The sequence below is a fragment of the Leopardus geoffroyi genome, chromosome B3, assembly GCF_018350155.1.
Source record: "Leopardus geoffroyi isolate Oge1 chromosome B3, O.geoffroyi_Oge1_pat1.0, whole genome shotgun sequence".
In the NCBI taxonomy this organism is placed as follows: Eukaryota; Metazoa; Chordata; class Mammalia; order Carnivora; family Felidae; genus Leopardus; species Leopardus geoffroyi.
This window is the reverse complement of record NC_059337.1, coordinates 71,752,508-71,766,262: the sequence shown is the minus strand read 5'-3', so window position 1 is coordinate 71,766,262 and position 13,755 is coordinate 71,752,508. Positions and strand designations below refer to the sequence as shown.

General features: G+C 41.7%; 4 non-coding genes across 4 annotated transcripts; 2 read left to right on the top strand and 2 right to left on the bottom strand.

Moving 5' to 3' along the window:
• Window positions 1–6,533: 6,533 nt before the first annotated feature.
• Window positions 6,534–6,605, bottom strand: TRNAP-UGG. Its single transcript has one exon. It is a non-coding gene; the product is annotated as a tRNA-Pro (tRNA).
• Window positions 6,606–8,178: 1,573 nt separating this feature from the next.
• Window positions 8,179–8,251, top strand: TRNAT-UGU. The gene has a single exon. It is a non-coding gene; the product is annotated as a tRNA-Thr (tRNA).
• Window positions 8,252–8,919: 668 nt separating this feature from the next.
• Window positions 8,920–9,011, top strand: TRNAY-GUA. Its single transcript is given in 2 exon segments — window positions 8,920–8,956; window positions 8,976–9,011. It is a non-coding gene; the product is annotated as a tRNA-Tyr (tRNA).
• A 3,677-nt stretch (window positions 9,012–12,688) lies between these two features.
• Window positions 12,689–12,770, bottom strand: TRNAL-UAG. The gene has a single exon. It is a non-coding gene; the product is annotated as a tRNA-Leu (tRNA).
• Window positions 12,771–13,755: the final 985 nt, after the last annotated feature.

Here is a 13,755-nt window from a genome sequence, read left to right as displayed (position 1 = left end):
TCATACATACCCCCATATTATTATTGATATATCATGATCAATGCCATCATTACATCATAAGATCCTCCAGCTGGTGAGATCTTAACCTAAGAGTCCATGGTCACCAGGGAGTCTAAGGATGGACCTCAGAAAATTTATAAACTGCCTTACTATTTAAATTTTATGTGTTTGACTTCATATGCATTTGTCTGGGAAGAGGATCCACAGTTTTAATCCAATTCTTGGGAGATCTGTGTGACCTTTGCCAAAAGTTAAAAACTGATTAAATTTTTCAGTAGTATCTTTCGGTTATTTATGAAAAACAAGAATTTTAAGAAAAATTTCCTTATAATCTTAAAAATAAATAAAAATAAAATAAATAGATTACCTGTGTATTTTTGTATACACTTTATGGAAAACATTGCATTTACTGTCAGGTGGAAAAGAGGTAAAGCAAACTGAGTAAGGGACTTATGCACTTCCCCACAGTAATCCGAATGTCTTTGCAAAAGCAGATCCAAGAGAAAGTTCATGAATATTAGCATTTAATGTGGTTTTCTAATTTGTACTTTATTATAAAGATGATTTAAAGATATCACTCATTTTTTCACTGGATTGTGTTCCTTTCCTTTGTCCACTTTTTATATCCTTATTTCTGTTGTGTTCAGTCTTGTTTTGTTTTTAGTAAAATTGGAATTGGGACAAGGACCTTTAATATCAAAGAATTACAAATGTCAACTATTGCTGTACCTGCCAGGAACCAGACTTTGTGGTACGTTTTATGTACTTCACTAGATATTTGAAAGGGAGTGAAGATTCCTATTTGTGGTACCCCTGGAAATCTTGGACAAATATTCACTTATTTCTTCATTCACTTATTTTTTTTTCCATTTATTTATTCATTTGCTCCACAAAGGTCTTTTAGGCATCTGACATATGCTATATATCATATATAGTGATATATGCTCAGAGGAACAAGAAATGGTTCCTCACCTCATGCAACTTTGATTTTAGAGGGGAAGACTGAGACAAATAATAATGCAAAGGAATGGGGATGATAAAGGGGTTTATAAAACAACATTGAAAATTATATGAAAACTGATTTACCCTTTCGTATTTTCTTGTTAAAGAAATGTTCAGAGGCTGTCATTCATTAAATAGGCATTAATTCCATGTTAGAGTGTGTTTGTATACACAGACAACATATATATAGAAACAGCACATCAACCTCAACATTGGCAAGCTGAGCATTAGCATGCAAAGAGATAGCCATAAAGCTTCAGTGGGCTCTGGAAATAGTAATGCTTTCATCTAGTTCTATTAATAATACACACAAACACACACTAAATAATTCAATCCCCAAAGATTTCTGAGTGAAAACGAAAGGCATGGAAGGAATGACCAGTGGTTTGAGAGAGAAAAAGAATTCTTCAGGAGTGATCTAGGAGCGCTGCCCAGAGAGCAGATGAACTATTTATTACCTTAAAATCTACCCAATTTCATGAAGCCTAAAAACCTTCAGCCAGTCCCAGACACTGACTAAAGAGAGGAATTCGTATCACAGTTTATGATATTTTTGGAAGGAACCACTCCCATATTTTGGCAATAAAGTGTGTTAAACCATCGATTTTCAAAATTATTTTATTGTAGGAAATGACTTTGGACTCAATTCAATAAAAGTATATCGAATACCATATTCTGGGAAATAAGTTGGTATGGAGAAGTACAAATACATGATCTCTGCCATCAAGGAACTCACAGACTATATAGGTATAAATATTATAATATATAATAAAATTATATTAATAAATAAAAATAAAATAAAAGTAATATATATATGACTGTGGGTCAAAATATAATAGACCACTGTAAAATTTAAAAGTGGGTCTGACAAAATGACATTTTACTAACAAAGCATAAGAACAAATATTAGGTAATTGAATGTGATTAAGAATGGAAATATCACAATAAAAATTGTACTAGGGAGCAATCTGTGATTTTATTTTTTCAATCTTACTTTACAAGTTCTTGTTCCATAGGAATTTTTTACTCTTAAAAAATTTTTTTTTTCTAATGTTTAGTTTTGAGCGGGTTGTGATGGGGGGAGGCGTGAGAGAATGAGAGGCAGGGAGAGAGTGAGACACAGAATCTGAAGTAGGCTCCAGGCTCTGAGCTGTCAGCACAGAGCCCCATGCAGGGCTTGAACTCACAAACTACAAGATCATGGAGATCATGAAGATCATGAAGATCATGAAGATCATGACCTGAGCCAAAGTTAGACACTTAACCGACTGAGCCACCAAAGTGCCCCATGAATTTTTTACTCTTCATCTTAATCTCAACAGCACTTCGCACAACTGATCTTGGACTTGTATTGAATATAGTTTTGTTCTTTGGTTTCCCTGGGACTGCACTTGCCTGGTTTTCTGTCCACATTTCCAGCTACTTTGTTTTGTTTTGCAGGTGTATCCACTTCAATAAAGCTATTAAACATTAGCTAAGTTGTAAAGTTATTTCTAGAAATCACAAATTAAGAGGACGCTGAAAATAAAAATGTATCTCCAACACCTAGAACAGATCCTGGTCCATTGAATGTAACCAAGAAAAATTTGCTGAATGAATTAAAGACTCATGAGCAGATGATAGCCACAGCCCTGAGAGAGATGCTGAACTCAAGTATCCAGCAGCTTGAGTGTTAGTACTCATTCCCACACTCAGCCCACTCCAGTGACTATTAGAAACTGAACCTCTCACATGTAGCTAGAGCCCTTAGAGGGTTATTAACAGTAGACTAGAAAAAATTTCCCTTGCAGCAATCAACACATTTTTCTGCCTCTAGGAAAAAGTCATCCTTGAAAATTCTCAACGGAAGCTCTGCCTTGCTACATAAAATTTGTGTCATCTGGGGTTACCAGAGGGCAGGTGGGTGGGGCGATGGGTGAAATAGGTGATGGGGATTAAGGAGTGCACTTGTGATAAGCACTGAGTGATGTACAGAATTGTTGAATCACTATATTGTACACCTGAAACTAATATAACACTGTATGTTAACTATACTAGAGTTAAAACAAAAACTTAATTAAAAAAATAAGGATTATAAAAAAACATTAAAAATATTTGTGTCATCTGGGACACTGCAAACTAATACATTAATATAATATTATTCCCATTTTCCCAGATGACACAAATATTTTTAATGTTTTTAAAATTTTTAATATTTTAATATTTTTAATGTTCATAGGCAGTATAAATATAAACCTCAAAACGATATGAAGAGACATTTCTCCAAGGAATTTATATAAATAGTCAATAAATACATGAAACTCAGCATTATTAGTCATGAGGGAAATCAAATGAAACCACAACGAGGGACCACTTCCTACCTGCTAAGATGGTTATAATGGAAAAGACATAATAATAAGTACTGATGAAGATGTGAAAAATTGGAACACTCATAAATTGGGAATGTAAATTCCCACGTTAGAAAACAATATGGCAGCTCCTCAAAAGTTTAAGCATAGTGTTACATATGACTCATCAATTCTACTTCCAGGTATATGCCCAGGAGAAATGAAAATTTTTGTGTCCACACAAAAACTTGGACATGACATTCATAGCGGCATTATAATGCCAAAAGTGGAAACAACTCAAGTGCCCATCAACTGATGAATGGATACATAAAACGTGGTATATCCATACAACAGAATATTGCTTCACAAAAAGGAATGAAGTATTGATACATGCTACAACATGGATGAATCTTAAAAACTTAATGCTAAGTGAAAGAAGCCAGTCATAAAAGACTATACATTGTATGATTCCACTCACCTAAAGTATCCAGAATGGGCAAATCTGTATAGAGAGAAAGTAGATTAGTAGTTGCCCTGAGCTGCAGGAGAGGGATGGGAGGAAATGAGGAGTGACTTTTAGTTGGGTATAATGGGGTTTTTTGGGAGTGACAAAAATGCTGTAAAATTGATTACATTAATCTGAAAATATGCAAATATGTAAAAAACCACATTTGTGTATTTTAAGTGGATAAATTATATCAATAATTCTTATAATGGATCTTATGCTTCATCACTTATAGTGATTCTACTTTGAATCCTGATACATTTTCCCTGGTAATCAGCCCCCATTTTTCCTGTATCCCCATTATTTTTAAAAATGAAGACAGAAACTGGGTCAGACCTGAGTTTGCTTTCTTGCCAATCAGAAGAGTATCTGATAATTTGGAACACAGCAAAATCTCATCACATTATTTTTTGAAAGCACAGATTACATAAGGGTTAAATATGTATCAAATAGTCATGCTCACTGGTAATTTGCTGTGGACCCTTTTGCATGATTCAAGGGGGACAGGTCATGTTCATAATAGTGGAGAGTACTAAAGGCCCACACCAGCTCCCACAAATCAATATTATTTTTTTAAAAAGGCAGTTATATTATAAAACACAAGCAATCAGGACTCTAAGAGTAAACAGATAAACAATGAAAAGCAGACTTAGACTGTTAGGAACTTCAGTTAATATAACCATTATTTGGGTTCTGAAACCCGCACTTCTCTCCCACCTAAGATCATCTTACACCTATTTCTGCTTTTTCAGACTGGCTTTCCTTTTACCTCCCTCCTCAGGCTGTGAGCTATCATCCCCCTTTAATTTGCTCCTTTTTGCCTTTGTTCCAGTGCTGCTGAGTTCTTCCTGTCTTGATTGTCAGCCCAACCAGTATTCCTGCCTTCTACACAGTAATAGGAGCAGTAATAGTGCCACTTTCATGTGTGCTGGTCTTAAAAGTCCTTACAAGTTCTTGATAACCCAAGGAACCTTTAAGGGCAGGGAAAGACAAGGACTCACTAAATAATCATGAACTACCCCTAAGACCTTTGAGCCAAACATGTGAAAGGACTAGGTCTTCCCCTTCACAGCCAAGCTCCTACAAAGAATTCTTTACCTACATGGCCACACTTTCCCCCTCATTCTTCAACCCACCCAGCTCTGTCATCGTCCCTATACTTTCTGTTTTAAATGCTGGTAAAGGCTGTCAACAGCCCCTGAGTAACCAAATCAGCTGTCAGAACAAGTGACTGTCAGGAGGTTTCCTTCTCCAGTTCTTCTACTCACTGGATTCCATTCCCAACTTTTTAAACACTGATGATCACCAGGGCTGGTTCTTAAATTCTTTCTCTGCGAATGCTCTTCCCTGCACATTTTTAGCCAAAGCAACATTAACTGCCACCGTGTGTATGTGTGTGCATGTTTAATTGAAGTATAGTTGAAACCCAATATTACATTAGTTTCAGGTGTACAACACAGTGACTCAATAACTCTACACATTATATTGTGCTCACCACAAACGTAGCTACTACCTGTCACCATATATACAATTACGATGTTTTTAATTCCTAAAATTCCTTCCTTTAGTTTGAATCTTTCTCTGGAACCCCATGCCTTTATATCCAGATTCCTACTGTGCATCTCCCCAGTAGCAAATACATCAAACACAACAAAGCCCAGGCTAGGTGTATCGCATTTCTGACGGGACAACTAACTGGAAGTCAGGGCATCCTGGAAAATTCTACTCTTTCTTTTCCTGTCATCCAATAACCAATCACAAAACTCTTTATTCTTGCCTGGCCACATAACCTAACAACTCCGGAAAGGACAAATATCATGGAGTCAGTCAGAAACTCAAAGATTCCCAGTGTACAAGCAGTTTGGGAAGATAAGTAGATTTGAAGGCCTATCATTCCAACAGTTCACAGGTTTGGGCCACTTCTACAAGCCGGAATCAACCATACTCTTAAGGTTTCAGGTAGACACCTCACACTACAGCCGGCTGGCTTTCCAGGTAAGCAATCAAAGAATACCAACAGGGCTCGTGGATTCTTGGTAGAAATGACAAGACTACTATCACTAGGTTATATTGAGTCTTGGAAAAAATTCAGTTATGATCTCTTTGAATAGAACGGATGTCTGAGCCTTTGGAGCCCAAGGGTCCCCAGGCCGCAACTTTGCATTATTGGGAAGATTTCCAGGGCACTTGTGACTGTGCAGCAGACGGTGTCCGCAACCAAGAGCGCAGCCGCGGTCCTAACCGCGCGGCTGCTCCCAGGCGGGTGCTAGATTCCGCACCGCCCAGGGATCACTGCAGGGGACCAGTGGCCCCAGGAAGAGGGTTCTGGCCCGGCATTGTGATCCCAGCACACCTCCGGTACCACTCTCTTCCGTGTGAAATGCTGTAGTGAGAATTGCACGAGTTTTCTTCCCGCGAAATGTGCCTCGCTAAACACGGCCGGAGCAAGCTACTCCTGACAAAAGAGCCTGTCAGAGCCAGACTGCGGCACCCCTATCTCATGAAACCCTTGGCTCACCGTAGCATCTTCATTGTCCTTGCATCGGTCCACAGAAGTGTCCAGCTTGCTCGCAAGCTGATCTCGAAACAGGTCCAGGTTGGAACGGACCTCAGCCTAGGTGGACTTAAGCTTGGGTTGTATTAGCTGTATTTGGCTCTAAAAGGACGGGGAAGAGAAGGGAAAAAAACCAAAAAGAACAGGGCTCGTCCGGGATTTGAACCCGGGACCTCTCGCACCCAAAGCGAGAATCATACCACTAGACCAACGAGCCAGCTCTGAAGGTGGGCTTTCCTCTCTTGAAATGATCATTCATCCTCGTTTGTTGCATCACACTACTGGACCGTTTTTGACGCTTCTCGTAAGCCCAATGATTTTTTCCAGACCCCAAGAATATCAATGAGCGCATTCGAAGGAATCTGAGCCACAGCGTCCCACAGATAGGAATGTTCATTATGGAGCTCAGGCTGAGCTGCGAGTCTGTCCGCGGACCCTCCTGAGGTGGGGTCTGGTTGCTTACAGGGTTAGGACCAGAACCATCGCAGGCGCACCGGGGTGTAAGGACACAGTAAAAATAGGAACCACCGAGTTCACGAAGAGGCAAAGGTTACCTCCAGGACCAACAGAGGAGCTCGACACTATGCCCCCCCCCCCCCCCCCTTGGAGTCAAATCCCAAAACTACTGCTTTAGTCCACTGAGCTTGCTTTTGCTTGTTCCTTTCAGCTTTATTTAATAAACGTTGTGTTTTAGGTCTAGATTTAAGCCACCCTTCAAAGGTGGGCATAAGGTGACCTTGGGGAAGAGTTGTCCTTTCCATACCTTCTTTTTGAGAAGGCTGGACCCTCCTGCTTCTCTATCACCCAGAAGATGGTGGGTGGAAAGGGAAGGGAGGGCGTTGTCCTTGCTCTGCAGGGCTTTCTGCAAAGGGAACGATGTTCTTGGGCTCTAGCTTGTCTGCCCTGGTCACACTGTCTACCCTGTGCTGAGCACATTTCTGGCACACTGGGTAAATAGCTACTGAATCTCCTGAACGAGGCCCCAGACTCCTGGGCGGGCTGAGACCAGAGGAGAGAAAAGGAAAAAAGGAGCGTTCCCTTTCCAATCCTTTCATGAGTCTCCACTTTGTATTTGTTCTGGACTTCGGGAGAGCCTGGAGGCCCAGAGAGAAGCTGCCTCGGGGGAGTCCACGTTGTTAGCGAAGAGCGTTAAAGGACCGAGGAGAGGGTTACACTCTTTTAGCCAGCGTTTGCTTCAGGAAACCTGGAGGAGTCTCAGGTCCAGATCGACTGTGGCGGGGTCTGATTCCGCTGAAAGGCTTGGGGAGGGGGTGAGGGATGTCTGGATGCCTTGGCGCCTTCACTGTGGCGGTCCCCAAATTCTGAGGGTCCGAAGGGTATGAACTGTGCTTAGAGAAAACCATCTCCATTAAAAAAAAAAAAAAAAAAAAAAAAAAGTTTTATGAGTCCAAGCAGATGGGAGACATGAGGTCGCGGACATATCTTGCATCCTTTTCTTGCATCCTCTTCTGTAAGGAGCCCTCACCCTACCCCACTTTACCCCAGGGCTCACTGGAAGCCCGGGTGTTGGCAGAGCTCAGTGACTTGTTAGGACTGAGGCTGAGGAGCCTGTGCTATGGGCTCTACCGGTGGTCTTCTAGAGACCTACATTCGAGTTTAGGCCTAGTCGGGAACATGTTTCTTAGCCATTCTCTTGATTGAAGATGCTTCCTTCAAAACGAATTTGTTTTCATTTAGATTTATCTATTAAATTTTGTTTAGATGTAAAAGCCAGTTTGGCTGCAGTTTTTAAAACAAGGGATACAACGGTAAAAATGGACCTGTAGGGCGGCTCCATAGCTCAGGGGTTAGAGCACTGGTCTTGTAAACCAGGGGTCGCGAGTTCAAATCTCGCTGGAGCCTTAGGTGGGTGCTTGTTTTCCCACAACGTCATTCTCCGTTTTTGTCTACTTCTTGACCCAGTCTTGATGGGGGAAGAGTGGGGGGAAGCACTGTGTAATCTTTTTGGTAAAATCAGATCCTGGAGATCTGGGACGGAGGGTTATAGAACCGGAGCTCCTGGGATCCCAAGGAAAAGACAATGTGTGTGTGTACCTTTCGGTAAGTAGGAGAGGAACCAGATTCCTCAAGTTTCTGCTAGAAGACTGGATGGGTTGGCGGAGTCCACACCTCCGTATTTGAGGAAGAGAGCAAATCAGCTCGGGCCCATTGATAGCAGTGACCCCCGGCGGCGTGGAGTCCGGCACACCTCCCAAGTGCACCAGCCGGGCGCCCAGTTTCTCCTGCGCTCCTGGAGAACTGGTTCGTGGGTTAATCGGCCAGCTTAGGCCAGAAACTAGGTAGATAAACCCCAATCGGGCTTCTGCTCTGCTTCCATACTCACTTTCTCCGACTCAGAGTCTGTTTCCTACGCCCCAGGCTACTCCTGGGATTCGATTTATTATAGATTCGACTCTCGGGGGACTTGACGAGCTTCAGTCTTAGTCTGAATCTCAAATACAAAGAAGCCAGACTTCTCACTAGCTGGTACTATATCCACAAAAATCTACAGTAACGCGCAGAAGTCGCGCCCTTCGATAGCTCAGTTGGTAGAGCGGAGGACTGTAGAGGAACGACGTCTGCTGTTATCCTTAGGTCGCTGGTTCGACTCCGGCTCGAAGGAGGTGCTTGTTGTTTTGATGTAATCCCGTACTCAAACTTCCTGAAACTTTTGCCCTCCGGTTTCTTTTGATTCTATTTTCAGGCAACAAGAGAAGAGCTTTCCACCTACCAAGAAACCTAATTTCACTTATCTTTATGATCATGGAGTAGATGTGGTTCACTCAGGAAATGTGAACTAATGGCTTTCATATTAGATTTGAATCTGTTACCTTCTAATCTTTAGAACCAGTTTACGTTGATTAAATATTGGGGTAACTGCGCTCCACCTCACCAGATACCTATATTTTTTCATAAGCGCAAATAATGCACACTAGGCAAATCAGGGCTTAAGGAGAAATATATTAGAAAGTCTGCCTTTGGAAAAGGTAAATACACAATAGAGAGTGAGCAATGCAAAAGACTAAATATGCACATGTAGATGTTCTTTCATTAATAAGAAAGAAATACTAATTTAAACAAGAGGATACTGTTTCATCACCAAATCAGAAAATGTTGACTAATATGTAATACTGACCAAGATGCAGTGAGGACTTTCTTGTAGGATGGTACTACTTTCTGGAGGACATTGGGTGTTATAAATCAGGAACCTTGGGGTGTCTTGGGGTGACTTCAAGCCCCATGTTGGATGTAGAGATTACTTAAAAAATTTTTTTAAATCTTTAAAAAAAGTAAATCAGGAACCTTAAAAAGATAATGTTTGATCAAGTATTCTATTCTACTCTTAGAAATTTATCATTCATACATGAAAAAAGGATATATGGCAAAATAGTTATTTGTGGGTGATTTGTATCTTTATATTTTTATGTATTTTTTCAAAATATATCACGTGTATACACTACATTAATAAAAAACAGTGTTTTAATCTTACAAAATGAAGTTTAAACATACTCTGTGTCACTGTGGAAGACATTTTGGCATTTTCTTATAAAACTAGACATACTGTTATCATACAATCCAGGAATCATGTTCTTAGGTAACTACTACCCCCAATGGTAGAAAACTATGCCCACACAGAAACTTGCCCATTTATGTTCATAGCAGCTTTGTGCCAAAACTTGGAAGTAATAAAGATGTCCTCTGACAGGTGTTTAGGTAAATAAACTATGGTACATTGATACAAATGGAATATTCAGCACTAAGAAGAAATGGGACATTAAGCCATGAAATGATATGGAGAAACTTTAAATGCACATTCACTAAGTGAGAGAAGCCAATCTGAAAAGGCTTCATACTGCATGATTCCAAGTATATGACATTCTGGAAAATGCAAAATTATGGAGACAGTAAAAGTGGCTGCCAATGGTTGAAAGAAGGGAGGGGTGCATTGGCAGAACACAATTTTTAGGGCAGTGAAACTATTGTGTATGATACTACAGTGTACTGGTGGATATATGTCATTACACATTTGTCAAAACTCATGGAGTGTATAATACAAAGAGTAAATCCTAGTGTAAACTGATGTGGAAATGTTGGGGTTCAGAGCCTATGGCCAAGAGACAATTCTTGAGATGTCTTCAGTGCAAAAAGGTGGTTTTATTAAAGCACAGGGACAGGACCCATGGGCAGAAAGAGCTGCACTGGGGTTGTGATGGGTGACTGATTATATACCTTCAGATTGGGAGAGTTTAGGGATAGCCTAAGTCTCTAAGGTGTTTTGGAAACAAGGTTTTCAGGATCCTGAGGGGGCTGCCTGTTGTTGGGAAAAGATCATTCATTACTGTTTAGTAAAAACTCAGTCATGACACCCTTCAGATGTATATCAGGAGGCCATAAGCTTGGAGTATGATTGCCAACATATATCTTGAGGGTGGGGGGGGGGGGTAAGATACAAAGGAAGCTTCCAAAGGGATTTTTATATGTTAAAGTAGACATACAGGATCCTGAGTGGTTGGGAAAATGTTAAGCTAAGATTGCCTTTTGCCCTTAGCAAAGTGTCATCATTGAGGCAGCTGAGCCTCAGAGGAAGGTCACTCTGCCTGTTTCAAGGCTTTGTCAGTGGGCTGTAGGCAGTAAAGGAATTTAATTTTTCATTTGCCTTTGTTTCCCACATCATAAACTATGGACTTTAGTTGATAATGATGTGTAATTGTTAGTTCATTCACTGTAACAAATCTCACTAGTGCAGAATGTTGATGGTAAGGAGGCTGTGGGGTGGGCAGAGAGGAGAGAAGGTACATAGAAACTCTATTTTCTTACTCAATTTTGCTATAAACCTAAAACTGCTAGTCATAGTTCAGACTGCTATAACAAAAGTACCATAGACTGGGTGGCTTAAACCAAAAATGTATCGCTCACAGTTCTGGAGACTGGGAAGTCCCAGATCCAGGGGCCAACACATGGTGTCTGACAAAGCCCTGCTTTTTGGCTTGTGGACAACTGCCTTGCCTCTGTAGCCTTGCATGGTAAGAGAGAAATCTCTCAATTTCTGAGAAAAATATGGCCTCTTTTGTGAAAACCTCAGGTGGCCAATATATTTCTTGGTGAGAGGTGGGTGAAAAGGAAGTGAACATCAAAGAGGAGTCATCAAAGTGACATGAAGGTGGCCTAGGAAACATGGAAGAGGATTTGAATGGGGAGAGGGAAAGTAATTAAAAAAAAAAAAAAAAAAGACACAATAAAAATGTAGCATGAAAAGCCCCAAGACCTTGATTCTTGCAGAGTCCTAGTTCCCTCCTCCATTTATTTCATTCATTCTTCATGACAGTGCTGGGAAATTGCAGGGGATTTCCTTCTTGAGGGGAGCAGCCTGCCCAAATCCAGGAGTACTACTGTTAGGAAATAGGAACTGTCATGGCTGAAAAGTGCAGTGGGACAGCCCTTCTGAGAAGACACCACTAAGTAGTCCCTGAGCGTATCTTCTCTTTCCCACACTGAATCAGGTGCTGCACAGTTCTAGCAGTTGAGTGGTTTAGTCTCCAAATCTAAGTAGTCTCCAAGACAAGTAGATTCATTTGGAAGGACAGGGGAGTGGCTAAGTCAACACCATTCACAGCACACACTCCCTGGGCCGGATGCAAGGAGTCAGCCAAGAATCAGCTTGGAAGTGTTTTGGAATCAGAAACCCACCTGCAAATGAAATTCAAAATAACTGTTTACCTATCCAACCCCACCCCCGTGAAGCAATCAAGCCTGAGTGAAAGCTTGAAGCCTGGTAAGTATTGGTTTTCTCATTCATTCATCATACTCAATTACAAAAGTAATGTGATTAAAATCCAAATCGGATCTGTGCAGGTTATTTTCGGAGTATAGAGCTGCAGCTCTTAAACCAGTGTCAGCAGCAGGCTGATGGGGGCAACCACACAATTTCTGGGAAGTGTTCCTGACCCGATGATGCCTAAACCGGGTCAAAAGAATGAATCAGTGCGAAAGTGGATTTTACAAGAGTGAGACCAAAAGAGTTGCCGAGTGAGGCAACACAAAAGCAGTGCAAAAGCCTTGACAAGGAGTAAGTCAGGTGCAAATACAACCTGGAAGGGAATGTCAGAGGAGCTAGAAGTGGGAGATTATCTGTAGTAAACAGAGGTGGTTTGCTTGCAAACCTAGAAATCAGTGTCTGGTGGATGGAAGTACGGAAGAACGGAGAAGAAGAATTCCTATGAGTTAGGTGAGTTATTATTACGTAACCCTTCTTTCGGGGCCGAAGAGCTCGGGGTTTGTAGCTAGATTAAAACACACTGATGGCAGTGGTGGGATTCGAACCCACGCCTCCGAAGAGACTGGAGCCTAAATCCAGCGCCTTAGACCGCTCGGCCACACTACCGCTTGGCGTGCAGAGCTTTTTTTTAACCTTTAAGTTATGTACCTATCCAGCATATGAGCTCAAAATTTGGAGTTTTCTTCGCGGTTAGTGGACTTCCCCGCAGGGTTTTCATTCAACCCTACGGATCTGAACTAGAGAGGAGTCATCGTGTTCTCACACGCCTGTGAAGTGAAACATAAAGTAGTCAACGATCATTACAGTGAATGTCCTTGGAAGATTTTTACCTTTTCTGTAACCTAGGCAATAAGACGCAGGAAAAAAAAAAAAAAAAAAAATCCCGCCGGCGACTTATTGCCCGTGATTAGAGAAGATTGAATAAGGGCTTCCTTGCCGTTGCGTCGTTGGTCTGTGGCTGTGAGCCTGAGTGCAAATGGATTCTGAGTTCAGCTCCAGAAGGAAGCGCCCTTTCATTCACAGATCTGGCCAGCCTAACACAGAATTCCAGGGAACTCCTTGGTCGCCTCCTCCTGCAGATTCAGTCAGAATGGAGAGATTGGGTCGAGTTGCGGCCTTCTGGGTCAGTAACTACCGCACTGCTGTAGTATCGGAACTATTTCCCTTACGTAGGGACCAAAATGATCCCCCATCCCCACCCCACCAAGGGAGGTTGTGTTCCAGGAGCGTCCCCAGCCCAGGAAGGGGTGGGTTCGGGGCTTCCCTTGGGTGCAAGCGCCCCTAGCTCCGTTCAATTTCTTTTAAAAGGAGCAGAGAGAAATCTAGATAAAAGTTTCATGAGTGATACCTGCGGTCTGCTGACCCAAAGTGGGATCTTGTACCTGTACATGAACTCTACCCGGCTCAAGGCCCTGGATTCTGCCTTAGCTCTATTCTTTGCGGTTTCTGATTGGCCATTTCTGGGTCTTCAGAACCAGAAATTCTCCCAGGAATCTGTTTCCGAACTTCAAGGGCCCCTCCCCCACCCACCTCCTCTTGCCTTTCCTTGCCTGAGGGTTTTCCGAGACTTGGTGGCCTGAGGGTCGGGGGC